The sequence below is a fragment of the Meriones unguiculatus genome, chromosome 15, assembly GCF_030254825.1.
Source record: "Meriones unguiculatus strain TT.TT164.6M chromosome 15, Bangor_MerUng_6.1, whole genome shotgun sequence".
Lineage (NCBI taxonomy): Eukaryota > Metazoa > Chordata > Mammalia > Rodentia > Muridae > Meriones > Meriones unguiculatus.
This window is the reverse complement of record NC_083362.1, coordinates 71880068-71887794: the sequence shown is the minus strand read 5'-3', so window position 1 is coordinate 71887794 and position 7727 is coordinate 71880068.

Below are 7727 nucleotides of genomic sequence, written 5' to 3'. Positions count from 1 at the left end.
GTCTAGGCCTGAGTTAATGAAAGTAGTCATTAACTAACCAAACTAAGCACTTTCTCTCAGATTATAACATTCTGACTTCACACCAACCTAGAGAGATGTCCCCTTTTCACAAAAGAGGAAACATGTCTGTCTTAGGACACTGGTAGGGGTAAAGATGGGTCACCCCATGCCCTTCCGCCACCCAGCACCCATTCTCGGTGCCCTTCGCAACATCCCCCTGCCTGAGTGTAGTTTGAGACTTCTAGTGGTTTCTTCTGTCCTATCCCACCTTCTCTCCAGTTCCTCCTTCTTCTCTCCACCCGCCTCCTGTTTCTGCCCTCCCCTCCGCCATGGCATATTTGCGCGCATGTGTGTGCTAAACCAGGGCTGTTACATGCTAAGCAAGCATTCTATCACTAAGCTGTGTCCCTAGCCCCCACTTCCTGGTTACAACTCTCTTGCCCTCTGGGGGACTTTCCAAGAGACAGTAATGTACATCGTTTAAGAGTAAGTGAAAAGTCAAGAGCCAGGGATGCTGGCTCACACATGTAATTCCAGCACCTGGGAGACTGAGGCAGAAGGGTTGCCGAAATGTTGAGGCGAGACCAGTTCCAGGTCAGTGCAGAGCAAGAACATGTCAAGGAAAAAAAAAATCCACATCTCTATAGCCCTCTTCCTCCCACACATGCATTTTATACCAAACAGTTGAAGTCTGGCTCCTCGTCAGGTAACAGCAGCGTCTGTGGATCCAGCTACGGCGGCTCAGAGGACAGAAGCAGAAGGAGGCTTTCTGAGAGTTTGAGGCCTGCTCGTCTGCCCACATGATGATCTCTAGGCCAGCGAAGGCTCCCTGTCATCCAGTAGTTTCTCTGGCCATTACCTGGGGATGTCAATCTGAATATTTCATGGCTAGACCCAGGCAACCCTTTAGAGAACCCAAAAGTGGGAGGCTGAGGCAGGAGGACCTGGTCAAGGTCAGCAGGGCATGGTGGCTTACTCCTTTGATCCCTGCACTCAGGTAGTCAGACACAGACTGAACGCTGTGAGTTCGAGGCCAGGTTGGTCTACAAAGTGAGTCCAGAACAACGAAGGCTACACAAAGAAACCCTGTTTCTGGGGGGGGGGGGGGAATAAAGGCCATCTTCAGCTACCTATCAGGTTCAATTTCACAGCCAACCTGGGATATATAAAACCCTACCTAGAAAATTAAAACAATTAGAAACTGTCAAAGTGTGGCTCAGTCAGTGAGTAAAAGTGAAGCATGGTGACCTGCGTTCCATCCCCCCTGGAACTCATGCTGAAGGGAGAGAACAAACTCCCAGAACTCGCCTTCAGACACACATACCTTGCCATGGCACACTGGAGGCCCCACTCACAGAAACCAACCAACAAGTAACCTATTACTTAGCTCTTACCCTTTGCTCCTAGGACAGGCTCCCTGCAGTAGGAGCTAGACCCTGGCCAGGTGCAATGCAAAAAAGACACACCCCCTTCCCTTTGAAGCCCGGCTGCCTTTGGAGGCCTACAGCCTCTGTGTGCAGCCAAGCCTGAGCTGGGCACGCCGCCGGCTGAGTCCAGGTGAGCATGAGCGTGAGCAGGGGAGAGGGAGCGAACCTGCTCTACAAACATCATGGAGGACACCTGGCTTCTTCGTGAGCCCTGTCATATCTGGGTAACTAAGCACCATGATGAATAGCTCAACGGTAATGACCTTTCCTTCTCTCCTTTCTTCTTTTTGCGGTTTTTTGAGGCAGGGTTTCTCTGTGTAACAAGCCCTGGCTGTCCTGGGCTTTGCAGATTAGGCTGGCCTCCAACTCACAGAGTTCTGCCTACTTCTGCCTCCCCCGTGCTGGAATTAAAGGCATGGGCCACCCTGCCAGGCTGACAATGACCATTCTTGACCTTCAAATCTCAGGACTGGGGGCTGGAGAGAGGGCTCAGGGGTTAAGAGTACTGGCTATTCTATCAAATGTCCTGAGTTCAATTCCCACATGGTGGCTCATAACCATCTATAATGAGATCTGATGCCCTCATCTGGGCAGAATGCTCTATAAATAACAAATAAACATTCTTTTTTAAAAAGTCTCAGAACTGTTGCTTTTTTTGTTTGTGTTGTTTTGTTGAGATAAGGTCTCATTCTGTTAGTCAGGCTGGCCTTGAACTCACGGCAATCCTGCTTCTGCCTTCCAACCACTGACGTTACAGGCATGCCCTACACACCAATACCCAGCCTACGACTATGGCTTTTCAAGAAATTGTGGCCCTGTGATTGGTATTAGTAATGCTGAGGTCATTTCACTCTGCCTTAGTGCTTCTAGCCTTGCCTTAGGTCCCCTCCCAGGGACCTTCAGTCATCTCTGGACCCTGAACCAGGCCTCATTAGACACTGAGCATGTTAGGCTTTCTCCCTAAATCCCATCCAAAGCACACTCTCCAGGGATGTTTCATGTGTGTGCACACTGGAAAAACAAGTCATCCCACTTCTGTTCTTAAACTTACATCTCTCTGCATTCTGCTGCTGGCCTGAAGGACCACAGAGCCAAGCTCTGCCTGCTGGAGAGCAAGCCTGTGATGGCAAAATCACCGGCCCTAAGGGTGAGAGGAAAGCCAAGTGTTTCAACTTGTCACCTTCGATGAGGTGAGATGCAGGCCTCATGCGGGCCCAGAAAGCTCAGACAGGGAAGACACACAAGGACCATACCTGGCTCCCCACATCTTCTCTAGAGTAGGCTGCCCTTTGGCTCCCCACCACAGTCTGAGCTGTGAGGGCGCCATCCACTTAATTAAACCAGGGAGCATGCTTCACCACTGAGTTTCATTCCCCGTTCCTCCCCTCCCCACCTCCTTTTTTTGAGACATAGTCTCACCATGTAGACCAAGCTGTTGGCCAGGAACTCACAGAGATCCCCCTGCCTCTGCCTCCTGAGTGCTGGTATTAAAGGTGCGCACCAGCAAACCTAGTAATGCACAATCAGCACTTGAGGAACCAGAAAAGTGCATGGGCTTGTCCGGGTGGCAGGCTGAAGTGAGAGTAAGAGGTGAAGAGAAGTAGCAAGCAACAATAGGGCTGGAGGGGGCTGCAAAATGGTGGCAGGGAGGCCAGAAGCCTCTGGTGCCTAAACAACTGGATCCTCAAAAAAAGGGCACACAGAAACCTTTAAGCCCAATTCACCTAAAACCTTGTGTCCCAAAGATGAATTGTTTTGCTCAGAGCAGTGACCTCATCTTTAAGCTCACTTTGATACTTCCTCTTGGAAGCCCCAAAGTGGCTCAGTCGAAGCTCAGTCCCTGAGGTGTTCTTGATACAGTGTGGTCTTTCAGGCCAGCTTCTGCCTCGACCACTGGGTGAGTGAGGCACAGGACAGGGAGTCTGCGTATACACATGAATGTTTATTTTGAAAAGTTAAAAATTTTTTTAGTGGTTCACGCCTGTAATCCCAGCACTCTGGGAGGCAGAGGCAGGTGGATCGCTGTGAGTTTGAGGCCAGTCCGGTCTACAAAGTGAGACCAGAGTAGTGGCCACAGCTACCCAGAGAAACCCTGTCTCAAAAAACAAACAACAAAAAAGAACTAGTATTTGCCAGTAGTCCCTGTTCAGGAGGCCGGAGAATCACTTGAACCCAGGATCTGCAGGACTGTCTAAACAACAGCCATACCTCATTTCAAAAGAATAAAAGTTAAATCTAGACCTAGTGGTACAGGTTTGTAATCTCAGAATTCAGCTGCTTGGGAGGTGGAGACAGGAAAAAGTTGGAAGTGTGCTCTAGTTACAGCGTAAGTTCAAGGCTGCTAGCCTGGCTAACTGAAGAGACTTTCTCTCAGAATGAAAAGTAGAGAGACGGATTAGGATGCAACTCAATGGCAGATGCTGAAGTGTGTGTGTGTGTGTGTGTGTGTGTGTGTGTGTGTGTGTGTACATGCTCACAGGGGCAGGTCTATGTGGGGGAGGAGCATGTGGGTGTGCACACTTAGAGGCCAAAGACAAAAGAGACACATCCTGCTCTGTTCACCCCCGCTGCCTCATTCCCTCGGGACAGGGCCTCTTCCTAAGCCTGGAGCTAGGCTGGTGGCTAGCAAGAGTCACAGGGTGTGGGAGGCCACACCCAACTTTTCGTGCGCACGCCGAGACTCAAACTCAGGTCCTGACACTTACCTACTGAGCCACCTCTCTAGCCCTCTCCTTCCCTTTCTGTCAAGGTGGGACCAGGACAGGAAGGAAGCGCTTAATAAACTAAACAGAACTGCAGATGCTATGTATTAGGATGGAGCCATTTGAGACCAATTACAGAAACAACACATCAAGGATTACAGAACAATGCAGGGGAAATTGCACACATGTGTAGGAGCCCCACCCACCCAAAGGACCATGCTGCCACTGGGGTGGTATCTCCATGCTCTGTTCCCTGTGTCAGAAAGGTACCCCAGTACCAGCTGGAGAAGGGGAGCAAGTCCAACAGCTCTTGGACAAGGGCCCACGTTTAGAATTCAGATCTGCAGACTCAGATAGTGGGTGCTTTCCCCTCTGGATGCGGTGGCCAGCTTTCTAGCTGAAGATGTTGAGACGTAAGTTGTATGAGCTAATGAAGAGATGCCAACTGCTGTGTGGGAAGGGCTTTCTTTCTTTTCTGTTCTTTTCTTTCTTTCTTCCCTGCTACTGAACACATGCCTTCTGTCAAGTAAATGAAAATGAGGAAGGAGGTTTGCTGAGGAGAGAATGATGGGGTCCTAAGTGTTTCACATCAGGAATCAAGAGGTGCCCTTGCTAGAAGATGGCGGAGCCAGAGGCCAGGTCCCAGCAGTAGCCGCAGCCCTATTTTCATCAAGGTCAGTTAGTGGATCCCAGGTCAAGAAGATGCAGAAAGGAGGGGCACAGCTGGCCTCTCCTGAGCCCCCCTCTACATGCCAAAAGGCTGGAGAGATGGAGAGATAGACGCTGGCAGACGGGGCCAGGCGGAGGTGAGTGTGATGAGCATGTGGGAGCGACTGGCAGATGGAGGCAAGTCGCCTGATTGACAGACTGCTGGGAGCAGGTGGATGGGCAACCAGGGCTGTTCTGGGCACCCGCTTCCTGTTGTTGCCGGTGCCAGCCAGGCCAGTGGGCTAAGGGTGGAGATATGGCTGGCCCCTAGCGGAGGCTGTGGTAAATGAATCACTGGCAGTGCCAGGAGCCTGCAGGCCTTCATCCCCTGCTCCCTAAGGACCAGCTAATTCACTTGGAGAGGGGCTGGGCAGCTAATGAAGACAGCAGCCAGCAGCTGCCCCTCCATGCTGATTCCCACACGCAGCTGACCAGCGGGCAGGGGGCTTGGAGGAAAGCTAGCACCTCCCCGCAGCAGACTTTCGGCTCTCAGAGAAGGAGAAGGACCTTGAGAGGACGGAGATCTCTCTCCCTGTGATTGACAGAGCCCGGGGAGAAGAGGAAGAGGGACAGGCCATCCTGGGCTGCGAAGGTCTTGACTGGGAGAAGACAGCTGAAAGGGGATGTACGGGTACCCTGGTGGGAGAAAGGAAGAGGAACCTTGAACACAGGGTGTTTGGAGGACCGGACCCCAGCAAGACTAGAAAGTGAAACCCTGAAGAAACAAATGAGTTGGAAAACAAAGCCATCTTCTATTCAGGCCCTCTCTGATAACGTCTAGTGCCTGTCTGCTGATGTTTACAGGTGTGGCATTCCTAAGACTCCATTCACTTACAGGGGTTCAGTGGCCACATGCTGTGTGCCTCTCAGCAGGCTCCACACCTGCCACAAATCCTCTGCCAGAGAAGGAATCAGCTCATAAGCGGTGCTCTAGAGACAGTCCCCCAGCTTTTATCCACAGGCAGGCACCCAGGCCAGGGTGCCTCATGTCCCTCAAGGCCACCTGAAAGACCAGAACTATCAAGCAGCCCCGTTTCACAGTTGAGCACACTAAGGCTCCGAAGATGAAACCACTGACTGAAGACTCTTCTCGACGGTGGAGGCGGGTCTTCAGTGCCCGCGTGTAACAATATCCTTGTCTAGGGTTGGCAGGGCGGTAGCGTTCGTGGCTACTGTCCTTAGGGAACCAGAGATCTCACTCGCAGCTGCTGGGGTCAGAAGCGCTGGAGGGGTTTGCCTTTGGGCTGGCTGCTCTCGGTGTTTGGAGGAGTTTCTCCCAGGGGAAGGCAGCCCCGGATCTTCTGGGGCTGTGTGATCCTGCTGGGAATAAGCCGTGGGCGGGGGAGGAGTGGGGGGGTGCTGTTCCTAACTGCTGGCTGCTCTCCTGCTCCTGGGCACCCTCCACACGGCCCCCACGTTTATCCCCCAAGGCGACGTGAGTGGGACTGAGCAGAGCCTGGAGGACTCTGGCTGGGCGGTCCTCAGGCACGGTTGCCTCCTCCTCCTGGAACCTGGGGAACAAAGGGGAGCTGCCTCGGGAGGGCAGGTGGCAACCACATGCTCGCCCAGCTGTGGCTGGGCCTGGGAGGAGGGGCCGTGAGCGCCCTCTGCCGGTCCGGGGGCTCCTGGGGGAGGAAGTGGCAGTTTTAGGACTGAATGGGCCATACCCTTTTCAGCAAGAAAGGGCTGGCTGGGACCTCTGCAATGAGTCCGGGGGAGGAGGGGGGAAGGCTGCATGTGCCTTTGTCTGCAAATGAGTGTCGGGAAGCCTGTGTGGTGTGTCTGAGTGTGTGCGCATCTGTATGTTGGTATCTGTATACTTGACCATGTATGCAAGCTGTGTGTGCAGATGCGTTTACTGTGCTGTTGCTGTTTCTCAAGACAAGATTCCTCTGTGTAGCCCAGGCTGTCCTCGAACTCAGAGATCCGCCTTTGCCTGCCTCCCAAGTGCTGGGGTGAAGGTGAGCACCACGGCAGCCTGGTGTGTTTACTGTTTGCGTGTGCAGGTCTGCAGCTGTTCTCCTCTGAGTGTGCACGTGTTCTATGCATGGGTCTGTCTGCGAGAGCACACATCTCTTTGAGTAGAGGTGTTCACGCCCACATTTATCCACTTGGGTTGGCGGGGGGGGGGGAGGGCATGACTAGACCCTCAGGGGCTTGCTGGGGGTGGGGGAGATTGCAGAACAGGTAGTGGAGGGAGACAGGAGGGTGGCATTGTCCGGGGCCATTCTCAAGTTCATTCAGGGTCTTGTGGGTAAAGGGAGGAAGCTGAGTGTGGTGGCACACACCTTTTAATAATCTCTTCACATGGGAGGCAGGGGCAGGTAGATATCTGTGCGTTCAAGGACAGCCTAGTCTACACCGTGAGTTCCAGAGCAGCCAGGGAGACATATTGAGACCTTGTCTCAAAAAGGAAAGAAATAGGGAGAGAACTTTTGGCCTACCACCCATCCCTTGCCCCTGGAGGCTTTGCTTATCACTGTGCACAGCAATCATGGAGCTTCACAGTGGGGACCAGGGCACGGAGACCAGAAAGTTGGGGAGGAAAGTAGAAACTACTGTGATCTCAGGGGGCGAGGTCCAGAGTGGACAGCAAAGCCAGAGGCAGGCTGAAATCTGGGTAGTGTGGGGTTTCCGTTTGGGGGTACAGACAGGGCCCACACCCTAGGAAAGAGGGCTTCATTCTCCTTTGGATTTTGTTTGCTTTTTGAGGCACGGTCTTTCTAAGTAGCCTAGGTTGACCCCAAACTCTCAATCCTCCTGCCTCAGCCTCCTGTTCAAGAATGACAGGCCTATGTCACCATGACTGACTTTCCTATCAGACGCCTGCCTGTACCCACTATACACAAACTCCTGAACTCTGAAATGCTAGGAGGTCAGTGCTGACCCT